General features: G+C 37.3%; 1 non-coding gene across 1 annotated transcript; it reads left to right on the forward strand.

Moving 5' to 3' along the window:
• Positions 1-9992: 9992 nt before the first annotated feature.
• On the forward strand, positions 9993-10099 carry LOC112535205. The gene has a single exon (XR_003079381.2). It is a non-coding gene; the product is annotated as a small nucleolar RNA R71 (small nucleolar RNA).
• The last annotated feature ends 9029 nt before the right edge of the window (positions 10100-19128 follow it).

The raw sequence follows: 19128 nt of genomic DNA on the forward strand, positions 1-19128 counted from the left end.
TTGTTCCCAGGGAAGCTCAGGAGTCGATGGTCGGGGCCCTTCATGGTTAAGCAAGTTTTCCCATATGGCACAGTCGAGCTTCATCATCCCGAGAAGGGTGATTTCAAAGTCAATGGACATAGGCTCAAGGTGTATCACGGAAACTCGTTGGAGACTGAGCAACGGGTTAATATGATTATGTACCTGCAATGATGATTCATATTGAGTCCAGCTAAATGACTCAAGAATAAAAAAGAAGCGCCCTTGAGAAGCATTCCCATTCTAGTTTTATGTTCTTTTCTTCGATCCACTTTTATGTTATCATTCGTTGCATGCTTGTTGATCTTTAGAATAATTACTTTTTATATTAAACATAGTTGTATGAACTTAGGGTTGGAATAACTTATGTCGGATTTTTAGTAATCGGTGAAGTGGGACTTTCCCGTTTGATTCATTTACTTGATTTATGGCCTAAATATGTGCGTATATGTGTCAAATGCAAGTAGGGAGTTTGACAACTCGAGATGGCGAAGAAAAGCCCGGAATCAACCCTTTCACCATGGTTTCTGTGGCCATCACGAGCTATAACACCAAGTTGTGCTCATCAGCACGACCGGAGTCAAGCCGTGATGAGAAAACACATGTAGAATGGGGGATTTCAACCATTTACCATGGCTTCCGAAGGCACCACAGGTTACATCACCAGGCCGTGTCGGTCACCACGCTTGTGATGAATATACACTTAAAGCACAAAGGAAAACTCGACCACACGGCTCAAGGCACCGCGGCAAGAATACCAGTGTCTTTGGTCAAGACTACGGCGTGCCCCCTACCCGTGCCAAATGGTGCAATATTAAAGCTTTAGGGCTCGTGAGGAGTCTGGCCGATCCTGCAGGCGCCCTCGCCTGCGCGTCTTGACCCGTGCCTATAAAAAGGGGAGCTTTCAAAAATTTTCCTACCCTCTTTCTAAGCTCCAAGGTGTTGTTTTCTTCCATTTCTCTGATTCTTCTTACCTTTCTCAGCAATTTCAAGTAAGTCTTTTCACTTTTTGCTTTTATTTGTTTTAATTTGGTTTTTCTTTTATGCATATACTTTATTGAGGACATGCTAGTATGTTTTGGTAGTTTTACTTTGTTACATTGTTTCCATATGACCTCAGCTAGATTTAATTTATATTAGTTGCTATGTTTGCTGTGAATTTGACTATGAAATGATAAGTGTGGGGTTTGGCAGAAATAAAGTTTATCTATGGCATTTTATTATGAACATTTTTTAGCATAAAGTTGCGTTAGTTGGTGCATGATAAAGTAGGCTGGAATGTATTTGTTAATTAGTTTATGTAGGAGATTGAGGCTTTAATCTTTTGTTAAGTCTAAAGTTTTATGTTAGTCAAATTATAGCCGTTATGTTGTTTAATTTTCGGTAGAATTTCTGACTAACTTGATTTCTTGTTCGAATAACTAATGATTCATTGCATTAGGTAATATGAAGGACCGCGATCAATCATGAAGAAAGCAACCGAAACGCGTCGCTACCAGCAAGCGATCACATGGTGAAGGAACATCTTCCTCCACTTCACCAGCACCAGAACCAGCACCAGCACCTCCACCTCCACCGCAACAGCAACTAGTCCGAGCTCGAAGAGCACCAGCTGCGAATCCACCTGCACTTGGTCGTCATCCATTATAGACATTCCCCAATGCAAATAACGAAAGTCGATTCCAAGTCATGAGATAGAAGCAAGTGATGGCGGGTCGTTGCATTGACTTCATATCCCTAGAAAGAGTGGGATGTGCGCACTCTGTTTGAAACTTTGCCATATGCGTGATTTTTTGACATCATTGAGTCAACCTACCGTGAGCTTACGATTGAATTCCTCAGCACTTTCTTCCTGCAGTAACAAATCACAAACTGGCATCAGCCTGATGTAGTTTACTTCAGACTTGGGGGAAGGGAGTTCTCAATGTCAGTCCTACAATTTAGCATTCACTTGGGATTATGGACTGAACAGGAGACCTCAGGGGAGGAGTATCAGGGATGTCTTTACATCAACCCACTATCATACGACACCATGTGGGACTCATTGGTACTTAGGTCGGAATCATACTACCCCAGCAGGTCTAAGGCATCTAGCCTTCCGGATCATCTCCGCTATCTCCATAACTTATTAGCTTACACGATTACAGGCAGGGGAGATAGTTTTGGAGCGGTAACACAGACTGATGTCTTCATCCTCTGGGCTATGCAACATCAGAAGAAGCTTGACTTGGGATATTTGTTGGCTCGACAAATCCGTTCATTTATAGTAGACGCCCATAAGAAAATGCATTGTTGTTTTGACCCGTATGTAACTAGGTTAGCCAAGAGACTGGATGTATTAGACGACTGTCTGTCAGAGCTTTCAAAGATTGGTGACATGACACCACTAGGGATCAGACAGATGATCAAAATGCAGATGACCACGGCTACTTGACATTCACATAGTATAGAATACAGGCTTGTGAACACAATAATCAAGGAGGCTAGAGAGGCAGCGGCTATAGGAGCCTAATATCCAACGGCTGGGATTCCGGATGTTAGGATTCCTAACCCAGCTAGAGTGTTTATGCCTACATCTGGAGCCTCATCCTCTTATTCTGTAGGGACATCGAGTGCTCAGATTAGTGCTTTGGCTGACCTTGTAGATCGAGTCTACGATGTACATCAACAGAACTATACTGAGTTTGCATAGCAGAGAAAGGAGTTTGGGCAGTTTCAAGAGGAGACTAGGGCACAGTTTTACGGTTTGAACAGTATGCTCTAGTAGCTTATGACAGGGTTGGAGAGGCAGGCCACCCAGACAGACGTAATAGTGGAGCAGATGAAAAAGATGATGGATGCTGGAGCACAAAATCAGCAGTTCAATGATTATATGGACTTTGATATGGCAGGATGCTTCACGGACCCTGTGCCACCACCGCCCCCTCCTTCAACGACTTTCCTTACTCCTCATCTTCCAGCAAATCCAACCAGTGAGGATACGCCATTAGTAGACTACCAGCAGTGAAACAAAAACTTGTGCTATTTAGTTTATTCTTTCGTAATTAATGACTTAATTCACACACTAGTACTTGATTGTCCCTCTTTATCTTCTGTTCTTAAAAGCAATTTCACTGTATTCAATATGTCAATTTGGCCGGGTTAAACCAATGTTACTTGAGTTCCTTGCGAATTTACAACCTTTGATTGTGAACTTTGATTATGCCAATCTCGTATTCAATTTATGTGATGATTCAATTGATAAGTCTGGGAACCAATTGCAAATTTTAGCTACTTCAAACGTGAGTTTTTGAACCAAAAAAATTGAGCATCCATTGCACATTATGCTCATGAATTTTCTTGTTTAAGTATGCGTTGTACTTACTTTCGTTTCAAGAACTTGCTCTATAATGCTTGTTGCGGTTACATGAATTTTTGAATACCATTAGATGATTTGGGCGACTTAGGATTTCACCACATCTGGCCAAAAGGCTACCCTCTGTTTCCATTAGTCAGCCAGTTTGAGCCATAATGTTTTCTTTATAATTTACACCTAATCACTACGCATACACCATTCTTTACACCTGTCTTTCCTTTCACCCTGTATACTGAGTAATTATGTGTTATGTTTCTTTATTTATGGGATCATAGTGCCTAACATTGTCTTTAATTCACTTAATCTTTTCAGTCATCCTTTGATGCTCCTTTCAATCCAAATTGGATATTTATTCTTATTGCTTATGTCAATAACCACAGCAGCCCCTATATAAGCTGCTATAATATATATACATAGTATATATAAAAAAAGAGAAGAAATATATAGAAAAAAAAGAAAAAGAAAAAAATTATTAATTACTTCTTAGCGTTTAGCTCTTCTGAATTTAACTCTTGTGAGCATCCTTTACTTCAAATAAGGCTTAGTGAATACTTTTATTGTTTAGCACTCAGTTCCTGAATCAATTAAGTGCATAATGTTTCAGTATACTTTACACTTCTATCTAAATATTCGTACCTTTACCTCAGCCTTATTACAACCCTTGAAAAGACGTATTCAATTATTCATAGTAATGAAGATGAGATTTATGAGCAAGCTTATGGTAAATAGGTTTTGTGCAGCTGCATTGAGGGAATTTTCTTATTTACCTGTAAACACTGTGAGTGATTTGAGAGATTCCTATGAGGCAATGGTTCTTAGTCTTTAATGCTGATTTGTTATGTAAGTTGTGTTTCGAGATGATATCATTATAGTTCTTTCTTAAAGGTGTATAACTTATTAGTTACTTGAGTTTCATTCTTTATATGTTGAATAGGGTTGAGTTGTGAACTTTAGCATGGATTCTGAGGGGTGATTGTTGCTTGTGCATGTATTGAGTTATTGATTGCTTGAGGACAAGCAAAAGCTTAAATGTGGGGTGATTTGATAGGCATCATATTATAAATATTTACATGCCCAATTGTTTATATTCTTGTGCATAATTATCTCGTTTTATGCTAGAATCACCTGTCTTTTAGTTCCTTTCACGTTTCAGGTCATTATCGAAGGACATTATCAATAATCAAGCGAAATATGCACAATTACGGACCAGAATCCATCAAATTGAGCAAGGACTAGCATTCCGAGGTTGAGCACGGCCTGGACTCCAGCCGTGCTGAATTTTCAAGTAGCTACCCTTCAAGAGTGCCATTTTGGCACGGTTTCCATAGCCACCACGGCCTCCACCACGGCCCGTGGTGGCTCAGCACCGGCTAGGGCATGGCCTGGAAGAGGTCAACAGAACTGAATGCGTAGGTTCAGCATGGCCTAGCACTAGTGAGTATCAAGGTCGTATCCCTGGAGATCGGGTGAACTTAAATTTACTACTGTTCGCTATGTGATCTAATCTGAAATAAGGTGTGAGAAGTCGAAATTACTTAACTAATGACGATGAATGCAAATAAATGAATGAACAGCAATTGACAATCGAAAGACAACCGTAACAAAAGAAGTAAACCCGAAAGGGACCTAAGTGATGGAATTCTAAGGTTGATTTTATAAATTACCAATCTTGCTACCCGTGCCTAAATCCTGACTCAAACTCGGCTCCTCTCTCGAGCTCACCAAGTTCCTAAACCTGCTCTAACCTAATGGAATCTCTTCCTATCAATTTATTACAGATTAGCATTAAGCATGATTTAGATCTATTAAGAGTTGTTAATTCTTAATCCAGCGAGTGAATTAACCTTATCTCTAAGTGTTAACTACCAGTTCTTACTATTCAATTTCCAGTTGTAACAAGCATTTCTCAATGTCACGAAACAACCCAAAAGACAATTAATTCAGCGTCTCAAATTAACTGAATCAAATTTTATTACTAAACAGCAAGAAGATTACAAGAATGGCAGTTAAAAATCCAATAATTAAGCACAATCCATCAACATAGGTGAACCCCAATGGGTTCGGCAGCCCTAGTTACTCATAATGAAAGAAACAAATACAAAAGGAAATAAACAACAGAAAAGGAAATGAAACATGTAACCCCTCTTCTCTCGAATCGGAGTAGAAATGTCGCAAGCACCGATTCTGAAACCAGCCTCAAGTATGGATTTCAGATGTCTCGGTCAATCATCTAGAAACTTTAACCTTTGCTTGAATCCTCCAAATCAATCCTTTGAACTGACGTTGGTCTCCCGAAATGTCAAGAACAGAGGTGTAAAAGTAAGGGGTCGCGCGCGTAGAGAGTTTAGAAATCAGAAGCGGAACCCTGTCTCATTTTACGTGCGCCTACTTATAGGGAGAAGTGCCCTAGCCTGTGCCATGGCCCATGCCACGGCCCATGCAAATATGCACGGCCCGTGCAACGGGCAAGGGAGGGCGTGCAAATGTGCATGGCCGTGCAGAGGCCTCGAATTTTGCGCTAATCAAGGAATCGACTCTGAAAAAATCTAATATGCGTAAATCATCCATATAGCTTGGTTTCTGTCTGGAAATCAATCAATTTCCCATTAATGAGTCCGAAAACCTGAAAAACTCAGAAACATACCAAAGTGCGATCAAACAGGAATAAATATGACTCAAATACACGAATAATCGACTGATAAACAATCAATAAATATGCATAGAATCATCTACATCAAACTACCCCACACATAAGCGTTTGCTTATCCTCAAGTAATCAACAACTCACTCCTCAAACAGATACCAAATAACTCAATCAAATACTTTGCAGGAGGTTAGCTCAAAACAAGTCTTAATACTCCGTGACGAATTTCCTTAAAATCCCCAAATCACTAAATCCTTGAGACAGAGAACAAAGTTAATAAAGATACTAAAATTAAAATGATAAACCATCCAAACTGAGAATTTGAGAACCATGCCTTACAAGATGTCACTCAAAACACACAAGTGTATATAGGTGAAAGAATATCGTCAAGCTCTCAACACAAAAGTACAGAAAAAGGTGCTTACCATAAGCTTGCTTATAGATCTGATCTCCACTACTGTGAAATAGTCAATAAACATGATCAAAGGGTCTTGAGCCAGGTTGTAATGGGGTTAAGGTAGGGTACGGAGAAATATGGAAAGTGAGCTGAAAGTTGCTGGAAAATTATGCAGGTAATGCAAGAATATAGCCAAGGATCAGATGCTATACCAAGATTGAACACTAAGTTGCTCTAATAATAAGATAATACTCGAAATTTATTTATTTATTATTTATTATTATTTTTTTTATTTTTTTACTCCTGCAACAATAGGTAATGTAGGATGAAGTAATACAATGCTCGATCAAAGTAGTAAAATGATATGTACCATTTGGATTGAAGGGAGCATCTACGAAAATCTAGTAACTTAGTGAATATATGCAAATTGATCCAAAATGAAATGCAGCATAAACAAATATAATTTCCAACAATAATGGTAGAAAGAATGGTAGAATGAATAGAAGTGATAAAATGAGTATCAGAGGTAAATTACAATGAAAGAGAAAGGCTAAGGCTCAAAATGGGTTCACTAAGGGAAAAAAAGGGGTTAGCCTTTTGGCCAAATTGTGTAATTCCTAAGTGCCCAAATCATCTCATGACTATCAAAAATTCATGTAATCTCAAAAGTCATCACAAAGCAAGTTCTAGAAACAAAAAAATTCTGCACAATGCTCACTAATCAAAAACAAAAGGAGCATAAAAGCCTCACCATTTGAGTGGGATAAAATTGCATGAATTCTCAAACTAAAGTTTAAACAATCAAACAATCTAATAAGCATCAATATTAACAGTGTTCTATATCCAAGATAAAGTAAAATGAAAAAATTAAGGAAAAACACCAGTTTTACCTAGCTTGATTGAAATTAAGAGATTCGGTCATTGCCTTCTTTCAACAAGATTCGATAAAAAGCTATATGGGTATCCATTCAAAAGAGAAAAATTATCAACTACTTGATTAAAATAAAATTCAAGATAAGGACAGTAAGAATGAACGAACTCAATCAATAAGGGAAATGAAAACAAGATTAAAACAGTAGAAACAAAATTGGTACCTGCACAAAGCTAAGGTACCTACCCCACACTTGAGAAAACAACATCCTCAAGATTAATGAACAAGGTAGGCACTCCAAAATAAAAGGAATAAAATACGCACAATGAAGCTAATTATGGGAGTCCACAAAAAAAACTGGAAAACTAAAAGAAAAACAAGACAACAGAAAGAGATAAAAACTAGAAAGTCCACTGGATACTGCCCTTGATGTGTGCTTTATCACTCCAAAATATATTAGTCCTCAAAATTACACTATGAGGATTGAGTAGGCTAACTCCTGCAAAACTCAAGAATAAACACATCCCAAGCAACATCTAGTAAAAGGTTCAATAAAATAAAATCTCCTGAAAATAAAACAAACTAAAAACAAACTGAAGTATCTAACTAAAAAAAATAACTACATAAATAAAAAGATGTCCAAAAATTCAAAAAGCATAAATAGATTCGGGAATGCCTCCCGAAGGCGTTTCTTTTTGTGCGAGTCGTCTAGCTGGACTCTGCAGCAGCATTCCTGCATCGCGAGCAAATTGAGAAGGTGGGCTCAATGTAAGTTGGGGCTCGAGGCATATAAGCGCAATGAGAAGGTTCAATGTGTGCGGTAGATGACCAAGGAGGTGCTCTCCGCACCGAATTGGGATGCCCATTCATCCACTCCGAATTCTGGCTAAGTGACTTGTAAAAAACAAACTTGCAACTACCCTTCTCGGGTCTATCATAGCACAAAGTCTCAAATTGATACAAGTTTTTTTCTTCAGATGAATAACACATATTAATAGGGAAAGAAACATGTATAGAGCATCATCCATTTGTACATCCTGTGGTTGTTTATTACATGCAGACCAATTCCATCAATACTACAAATGGCATGAACATGGTCGGTGGAAGAACTATCAAATGGGGGTAAACTAAAAGTAACACAGTCATCCCTTACATTAAGTTCTAACTTCGCCTCAAATATGTCTATTTTAGCTCTAGCTGTGACAAGGAAAGGTCTCTCCAAAATCAATGGTGCACTATGCTCATTATCCATATCCATAACCACAAAGTCTACAGGAAATATGAACTTATCTACCTTGACTAGCACATTCTCCACAATTCCCCTAGGAAGCTTAACAGAACGGTCAACTAATTGAACATACATCCTAGCGGATTTTGCCTCCTCCAAACCTAGCTTATTGAACAAACTAGTAGGCATGACATTTATGCTAGCCTCCAAATCGGCTAATGCATCATCAACACACAAATTACCTAAAGTGCAAGGAATAGTGAAACTCCCTGGATCATGACGTTTCTCTGGCAACTTGCTCTGAAACACTGCTGAGCACTCCTCGTTAAGCTGAACATAGGCTACCTCCTCCAACTTCCTTTTTCTGCTAAGTATGTCCTTTAAGAACTTGGCATACTTCAACATCTGCTCCAATGCATCAATAAAAGGCAAGTTAATATGCAGTTGTCTAAAAATATCTAGAAACTTACTGAACTGCTCTTGCGCCTCTGCTTGTTTGACTCTAGCAGGTTAAGGAATCTTAGGTTGATATTCCCTGACTAGAATTGATTTCACCTTTTGTCCCTTAGGTTCCTTAACCTTACTGCTCGCCTCAACCTGCACATCAATAGTGGAGTCTTTAAAAACATGCTTGGAAGGAGCTGAAACTAACTTACCTGAACGCAAAGTGATGGCGTTCACGTGCTCCCTCGGGTTAGACTCAGTGGTGCTAGGGAGCACTCCTTGCTGTCTGTCAGACAACATCTTAGAGATTTGGCCAATCTAGGTCTCCAAGTTCTGAATCGAGGCCTGCTGGTTCCTAAGTGCACTATCAGTTTGCTGGAACCTCATCTCTGTAGATGTCACAAACTTCATCATAAGCTCCTCTAAATTTGATTTCTTTTCTGGTAGAGGAGGAGCTTGTCCAGGCCCAGCTGGCTGTTGCTGTGGCTGCTGATGAAGTCTTTGAAAATCAGGTGGACCCTGAGCATTATTGTTCCTCCAACTGATGTTGGGATGATTGTGCCACCCAGGGTTGTATGTGTTGCTGTAAGGATCGTTCTGCTGTCTTGGGGCATTCCCTATATAGCCAACCTGCTCAACATCAGAAGACATAACATAAACAGATGGAAAAGTAGAGGAAGACGAAGCAAACATACCTCCTGCAGTACAGTTCGCACTATAGTGCGGGCCACCACAAAACTCGCAGCCAACATTCGCTGCATGAACCGACATCTAGAGTTGGTTAATCTTCTTGATCAAAAGCTCCACCTGAGTTGTCAAGCCTGCTGTATAATCAACTTGGTTGACCACTCCCTGTCTTCCTAGTCGGCTCCTAGAAGATTGCCACTGATAATTGTTCATGGCCATTTCCTCTATCAAATTCTGAGCCTGCTCGAGCGTCTTACTGTTTAGCACCCACCTGCTGCAGCATCCACCATCTGCCTCGTCGTAAGGCTTAACCCGTTGTAGAAGGTTTGAACCTACATCCATACTGGCAATCCGTGATGTGGGCAGCATCTCAAAAGATCCTTGAACCTCTCCCATGCATCGTACATGCTTTCATCATCAAACTGCACAAAAGAAGATATGTCATTTCTAAGTTTAGCAGTTTTAGCGGGAGAAAAATACTTATATAAAATTTTTTTGGCCAATGCCTTCCAGGTAGTAATTGCTTGCTATGGAAGAGATTGCAACCATCTCTTAGCTCTGTCCCTCAAGGAAAATGGAAAAAATCTCAGCCGAATGGCGTCATCAGTTATTCCATTTATCTTGAATGTGTCATAAATCTCCAAAAAGTTAGAGATATGAGCATTGGGATCCTCGCTGGGCAATCCTCCAAACTGTATGCTCTGCTGGATCATCTGGATAACATTGGCTTTTATTTCAAAGTTGTTGGCCGCTACAACAGGTCTGACTATACTAGTTTTCGTCCCATTCAAAGATGGTCGAGCAAACTCGTACATTGTCCTCTAATCGTCACCGGCCTGAGGGTTGAGGTTCTCCATCACGTCAGCTCCTTGAACTTGAACTGTAACTTCGTCCTCCTCCTCAACTGCCTGTAAATGTCGTCTCAATAATCTGAGAGAGTGCTCCAGGTAAGATAAGAGTGCTATGGGATCAGGGTTAGAGCTCCTGGTCATAAACTACCTGAAACCGACAACCAAACAACCACCAATCAATAAAAAAAATAAAATAAAGAATAAAGAATAAATAAATATATAGATAATGACTAAATTAACACAAAAAATTCACTCTAGTTCACCGTTAATTCCCCGGCAACGGCGCCAAAAACTTGATGGGCTACTGATGCAACCTACACCTAAGGCAGTGAACCTATTGATGCAGCCTAGCACTAGTGAGTATCAAGGTCGTATCCCTGGAGATCGGGTAAACCTAAAGTTACTACTGTTCGCTATGTTATCTAATCTGAAATAAGGTGTGAGAAGTCGAAATTACTTAACTAATGGCGATGAATGCAAATAACTGAATGAACAGCAACTGACAATCGAAAGACAACCGTAACAAAAGAAGCAAACCCGAAAGGGACCTAAGTGATGGAATTCTAAGGTTGATTTTATAAATTACCAATCTTGCTACCCGTGCCTAAATCCTGACTCGAACTCGGCTCCTCTCTCGAACTCACCAAGTTCCTAAACCTACTCTAACCTAATGGAATCTCTTCCTATCAGATTATTACAGATTAGCATTAAGAGTGATTTAGATCTATTAAGAGTTGTTAATTCTTAATCCGGCGAGTGAATTAACCTTATCTCTAAGTGTTAACTACCAGTTCTTACTATTCAATTTCCAGTTGTAACAAGCATTTCTCAATGTCACGAAACAACCCAAAAGACAATTAATTCAACGTCTCAAATTAACTAAATCAAATTTTATAACTAAACAGCAAGAAGATTACAAGAATGGCAGTTAAAAATCCAATAATTAAGCACAATCCATCAACAAAGGTGAACACCAATGGGTTCGGTAGCCCTAGTTACTCATAATGAAAGAAACAAATATAAAAGGAAATAAACAACAGAAAAGGAAATGGAACATGTAACCCTCTTCTCTCGAATCGGAGTGGAAATGTCGCAAGCACTGATTCTGAAACCAACCTCAAGTATGGAATTCGGATGTCTCGGTCAATCATCTAGAAACTTCAATCTTTACTTGAATCCTCCAAATCAATCCTTTGAATTGACGTTGGTCTCCCAAAATGTCAAGAACAAAGGTGTAGAAGTAAGGGGTCGCGCGCGTAGAGAGGTCAAAAACCAGAAGCGGAACCCTGCCTTATTTTATGTGCGCCTACTTATAGGCAGAAGTGCCCTAGCCCGTGCCATGGCCCGTGCAATTGCCCGTGCAAAGGCCTCGAATTGTGCCCTAATCAAGGAATCGACTCCGACAAACATCTAATATGCGTAAATCATCTATATAGCTTGGTTTCTGCCCAGAAATCAATCAATTTCCCATCAATGAGTCCGAAAACCTGAAAAACTCAGAAACATACCAAAGTGCGATCAAACAGGAATAAATATGACTCAAATACATGAATAAATGACTAATAGACAATCAATAAATGAGGGGATTTTCTTATTTACTTGTAAACACTGTGAGTGATTTGAGAGATTTCTATGAGGTAATGGTTCTTAGTCTCTAATGCTGATTTATTATGTAAGTTGTGTTTCGAGATGATATCATTATAGTTCTTTCTTAAAGGTGTATAACTTGTTAGTTACTTGAGTTTCATTCTTTATATGTTGGATAGGGTTGAGTTGTGAACTTTAGCATGGATTCTGAGGGGTGATTGTTGCTTGTGCATGTATTGAGTTATTGATTGCTTGAGGACAAGCAAAAGCTTAAATATGGGGTGATTTGATAGGCATCATATTATACATATTTACATGCCTAATTGTTTACATTCTTGTGCATAATTATCTCGTTTTATGCTAGAATCACTTGTCTTTTAGTTCCTTTCACGTTTCATGTCATTATCGAAGGACATTATCAATAATCGAGGGAAATACGCGCAATTACGGACCAGAATCCATCAAATTGAGCAAGGACTAGCATTTCGAGGTTGACCACGGCCTGGACTCCGGTCGTGCTGAATTGTCAAGTAGCTGCCCTCTAAGAGTGCCATTTTGGCATGGTTTCCATAGCCACCACGGCCCGTGGTAGCTCAGCACTGGCTAGGGCATGGCCTGGAAGAGGTCAATAGAACTGAATGCGTAGGTTCAGCATGGCCTAGACTCCACCCGTGCTGATCAGCATAGGCTTAACCACAGCCGTGTTGAAGGGACTATATAGGCAAAAATGATTTGGTGAATTAGGGTTCGATTTTTTGACTTGATATTCATTATACGAACTTAAATCATTTGTTTTCAGACCTCAATTCTCGACTTTGGAAGATCAATTTCATCAATTAAAGGAAGGATTACACTTGTTTCAACATCAATTTGAAGATCAAGACAAGATTTGGGAGCATTTAAGAGGCAAATTAGGGTTTGCTATTCTGAATTGGAAAATTAGGGTTTCTCATCCAACTTGAAGAAGAAGGATGTACATGCCTTTAATTTACTTTTCTAATTTTATTCCTTATTTTGTGGTGCTTATTAGTATGAGTAGCTAAATTGTTAAACCCAATTGGGGTTCCTATATTGTTGATTGATTTTAATGTTATGAGATTTTGATTGTCAATTCTTGATTCTTCTTGCTTTTATTATTAATGAGAAGTCACTTTATTCATTAAACGTTGTGAATTGTGGTATTTAGATTGCTTTATGTAATTGAGAAATTCGTTTAGTAATCAGAAATTGGAATAGCAAGAACTGGTTAATAATCACTTAGAGATAAGGGTAATTGACTAGTCGGATTAAGAATTAACAAAGCTTAATAGAGGCGGGTTAAACCTTAATGCTAATCGGATAATCGATTGTTAGGAAGAGATTCTAACTTTAGGTTATTAGGTTTAGGAATTCGGTTATCTCGAGAAGGAGACTGAATTCAGTTAAGACTTCATCTACGGGTAATTGCAATTGATAATCAATTTAATCTCTATCTTCACTAAAATCCAATTAACTTAGGTCCCCTAGGGTCTGCTTTTTCCTTCGAGATTTTTCCTAAATCCTTTCAGATAATTTGACATTTAATTAATTGTTTATTCATATTTAATCATAGTATAACACTTCATTGATTTGTTTAGGTTAAATAACATAAGATGCTACAGTAGGTCTAGGATCACCCTTTCCCGAGAATACGACCTTGATACTCACCGTTTGTGCTAGTCTGCATCGATAGGTTCACTACCTTAGATTGTAGCTACGTAAATAGCTTATCATACCACATGTTTCTCCAAAAGAGGCTTTTCTTGTGGCCGAAACCTTAAAAAATTACTTGCTTTTAGAGGCTTACCCTGTGTGGGGTAAAGCTCACCCCACATAGGGTAAGCCCACATGAGCTTTTAAGGAAGCTTCTATGGTGCTTTTTAACTCAAAACTTCCTCTAGAACTAACAAAAAACAGTAAATATAATGCAAATAGATACAAATACACAATGAGGCAAGTTTAACTCTAGACTTTAGGCCCTTAGAATATATCTTTGAAACTTTTAAAAGGAAAAAGTTGATTTGAGTAGAGAAATGGACTCCTAGGCTCCCAAGCACACTAAGGGACACCAAAGTCCTTTAGACATCCCTACAAGACCTACAGAATAGAAAATTTAAGTATGTAAAAGGGGAGGTTTTATTTCTTAGAGGTAGGCTTTTTGGGTTTAAGGGTGCAAGTTGTGAAAATAGGGTTTTAAGTGTTTTAAGTGGGTTAAGGTGAGAGCTTGAGGTAGGTGAAGTGTTTCAAGCTACTGGAGGTGTTGAAGAAGAGGTATAGGAATGGTTTCTTAGAAAATGTTTTATTGTATTGATTGAAGATTGAAGGTTGGTTGATGAAAAGGTATGGTTTTCTTTTTGTTGTAATGATGGATTTAAGCTAAGGTTTTTTAGGGTTTTCTTATGGTTTGAGAAGGTGTAGAGTTGATAGAGATATTGAGAGGATATGTAGAGATTAAGGTTTTCAACTATTATTTTTGGGTGGGAAAGTGTGGCTAGGGTCTTAGAAAAGATTAATGATGTATTTATATGTGAAAGTGAATGTTTTAAGGGTCTTAGGGGGAGGCTTTTAATTGGTTGAAGAAATAGAGGGTCAAGGATGCATTTTTGAGGATTTAAGGAATGTCTCCAATGTTGGCACGGGTCCCTAGTTTTTCTTTAACTGCCAAAGGCATAAAATTTGGTAGATAACGTTCTGAAGCCTAAAACCACGTGAACTTGGCCTTACCCTGCGTGGGTTTAAGCTAGTCTACTATGATTTTGAGTCGTGGATGAGGTTTTTAGGTTCTAGCTTTGTGTTTTTGAAGGTTTCAAGGATTTTTAGGGGTTCTTTATGTATTGTTGATCCATTCCAAAGGTTTCTAATGTCTTTAAGTGCCTTTCGAATCTTTCTTCCCCTCACTACTCAAAGTTTGCTCTACTAGACTTGTCCTAGTCTCGTCATCGGGCTTACATAACAAAGGAGCAAAAGTGAAGTAATAATAGAGGTTTTAATATAAACTCTATGCTCAAAGATGTATGAAGATGTTTCCGACTTGTATTTGATTTTTAGAGAGCTTAAGAACTTTCAATTTCATGTTCCAAGTGAGTATTTATAGTATTATAAAAGGTGGCTAATTCAAATCCTCTCTAACGACTATAAAATCAGCATTTAATACATTGCAGCACTGTGGGTGGCGGTTTCAAGGGCTCACCCAAGTGTCTCTAGCGATTATGACACTACAAGGCTTTTTAACCTAATCAGGAACATGCTAACTAGTCATAGAGACTAGCGCAAATATGAAGTCGCCACCCAGGTAATTCTCCAAGACATTTTTACTAATTTGAGTGGCATACTAGATTCCATAAGGAAGCTTCGCCATATTCAGAGATGGATTCCAAAACCAACTTCCTTATTTGTATATCTTAGTCTTTAATTTTATTATTTAACAAGCTATTCCTTATAAATACATAAGTTTATATTTACAAGCATCTATTACAACATGTGAGGTCCTCTTAAGTCTAGCTCATTTTATTAAGTTCAACCCCTATTTAATTTATTAACCTATTCCACTAATTAATTATGTACAAGGTTTTACTTAGTCTAGCCCAATTACAAGTTATGCTTTAATTCCGAGCCTTTAAGTCTAGACGGACTACTTTTTATGCAAAGATCTAATTATGTGATCTTAAATCTAATATGACTTAATTAATTATATTAAAGCATGAGAAATCCCATTAGGTCTATATTGATTTTAGATTTAGTCTAATTACTATTTGATTAACCTAATGGACTATAATTTTCATGTTAGGTCCAATTTTTAACTTAGGGTCTACGTGTCCAAATTTTAATTAGGTAATCATACTTTAACATAATTGTTGTGCCATAGCATGATGCACTAGTTGAGGCTCGATGGTACACACATGTTCCTGTGTATCCATTCTCTTCCCAAGAGTACGTTGTACTGTACTGGGGCGTCAATCACATAAAACTTTATCACATATCAAGCATAAAGCAAAAATAAAAATGCAAAAAATTAAATCTAGCTATTACAATCTTTCCTACAACTAAAGAAAGAAATAAGAACACCTAAATACTAAGTATAATATATAAAATCACCAAAAATACATCAAAAATCCGAAAGCGAAGTCAAAATTATGCACAACCAATTGGTCCAAGGCATAGAGCTGATCGGCTCAACACAGAGCCAAATTGACTCTACACTGAGCTGATCGGCTCTAGGGCTTCTCCATGTCAATTATGTGATTTTCCTCAATTTTTCATGTCCAAAAAATTGATTTTTACAGCACAAAGAATAAAAAATTTGATAAAACATATAAAATTGAATAAACAATATAAAAAATAGAATCAAACAATGAAAACCTAAAAAAACATACAAACCCTAGAAATCAAAACTAATAATAAGTAAAAATAACATTTTAAAGCATATTCCCAATTTTAATCATGCAATTCTAGAATCTAATTCAAATGAACATAAATAAATTAGTCATGTTTTTCTAATTATTAAACTAATCAGATTTAAAATTCAATAAATCATACTATCAGATTCAAAATCCTACATGTTCTTATTATCAGATTCAAAACCCAACAAGTTGTAGCATGTTAATTCACAAGAAATCTCTATTCTAATCACATAGATCATATGAAATAATAATAAAACATCCTAAACATGTTTCTAGATTCACAAATAAACATAAAAAACCAGTAAGGCAAAAAGTGTTGATGATATGGATGTAGGGGAACCCTTAGGTTGTCACCATTGGTTGTTGTTCTATGAGTCTTAGGAGACGAGGAAGCAGTTGAATCGAAGATAAGTTGAGAATCCAGTGCGATTTGAGATTTCAAAAAAGTTACCGCCGTTCAAAGAAAAAAGGATTTTCCTAATCTATGGTTCTTTTTTAATGTCTTCTAAAGAAACTATCTATATTTAAGACATATGGTTTTCTCTCAAAAAGTCTTTGTCTCTGAAAGAAAATTCTAACGATGAATAAAAATTGCTAATTTAATAAAAGTTTCTAATCAATGAAAGTTGCTCCTCAAGACATTGGGCATATTGTTCTACTTATAGAGCTAGGGTTTAGAAACCCTAAAAAACAGAACGATAAACTTTAGTTATTTCAAATACTTTTCCTTTGTCGGTCAATAATATCCAATAAAAATCTTTTAAAAATCTCAATAATTATCACAAAAACTTTCTAGAAATTTATTTTATATTTTTGGGAGATTTAAAGTAAAAGATACACGCAAAACATCATCGAATCATGAAAAATAGCCAATTAGCACTGTGTAGGCCAACCTGCTATGCATAGAGCCGATTCAATTGTACGTAAAGCTGATTGGTTCTAAGGGCTAAATAGTTTGGAAAATCATGGCAATTTGGTCCTTAAACTTGCTGAAATAACCATTTTACCCTTTAAAGTTAACTTTTCTAACAATTACATCCAAACTGATTCTAGAAAAGTGATTTAATTTAATTATTCTCAATCTTACCTTTTATTCTCCCATCCTCAATCTCCCGAAACTCGAGAAAGGTAGTAACTTTCATCATAGGATTTTCTGTAATTTTCTCGATATTTGGATTCAGAAAATGGGTGCTGAAAGCTGCCCCTAGTTTCTCAAAATTTATGAACATTCATGCGATTAAATAAATTGATACAAATCATAATATCAAGAATACGGTAAAACGATATCATGATGAGCTGTAGAAGCCACACCCGTAAGCTCAAATTTATTTTGATTTGATGGGGCGACCACGTCTGCTTGAATTTTGAGGACTTCACCTGCTATCAAAACTTGAGGACTTCAGCTGCTTGATTGAAGGACTACGCCTATGATTTGGAAACCATGTCCGTTGATTTGGAAACCACGCCTGTCGATTTGGGAACCACGTGTAATACCCGAAATTTTCTTTTTAATAATAATAATAGTATTAGTAATAACTAACAACGAATTTTTATTTAATTTAAATTAGTTTTATTATTGAGTAACTGAATTAGGATGATATAAAATAGAATTTCAATACTAGATAAAAATAAAGAGATTTATTTGACTATATCTAATTAGTTTGATTTTCAAGAAATTAATTAAGTGAATCTCTTAGAGGATAAACTATGTTTTCATATATATATATATATATATATATATATAGGTCACACTCAAACTTTTCTCATTATGAGTATATGAATTAAATATTATATTTGAAAGTTATAAAAGAAATAATAGATAATATCTTTATAAAAGAATTTATTTGGGGAATAACGAATTTTAATTAGCAAATGGTATTGGATCAAATTGAAAAAAGTCAACAAATTGATTATTTAATTTAATTAAGTGTTAGGATTAATTTGACAATTAGTTATGAAATAAGGGCTAAAAGTATAATTTCTTTAATATGGGGTTTAAATGAGAATTTTCATAGTTGATATTTTTGTAATTAAACATGTCGGTAAGGGCATTTTGGTAATTTCATCATTAAAAGCAAGGGTAATTAAGTAACTCTTTATTTTTAATAATTGTAATTTGGCCGAAATTAAGTAGTTAGGGGATTAATTGAATGCTATAGAAAAGTTGGAGGGTTAAATAGGAATTTTGCAGGAAGAAATTATTAGTAATTAAAAAGAATGAGGGACTAAATGGTTATTCAGCAAAATTTAAGGGACCATTTTGCGATAAGGAAAGAAAGAAAGGAAGGAGAATTGGGGAAGAAGGAGAAGAAGAGGGAAAGGGAGGAGCTACCGTCCGTGGCAGGTGGAGAAGGAGCCTGCCCGAGGTGCGGTGGCGATGGCTGGTGGAGGAGCAGGTGCCGGCGAGTCCAGCGGAAGCAATAGTGGCAATGAGCGAAAAAAAGGAGAAGAGGCAGCAACTGTTCGATGCCGTTCATGGTGTGTCCGGCAGCGCCAACAGCTACTTATGGTGGCGATCGACTTGTCGGAGAGTGGACTTTCATTTGGGAGCAGCAACAGCGACATTGGTGGCCAGAGAAAAGCTTGTTCGGGCAGCCAGGATTTTGGTCTTTTTCCGGTGAGTTCCCT

This window comes from Ricinus communis, chromosome 2 (assembly GCF_019578655.1).
Source record: "Ricinus communis isolate WT05 ecotype wild-type chromosome 2, ASM1957865v1, whole genome shotgun sequence".
Classification (NCBI taxonomy): Eukaryota; Viridiplantae; Streptophyta; class Magnoliopsida; order Malpighiales; family Euphorbiaceae; genus Ricinus; species Ricinus communis.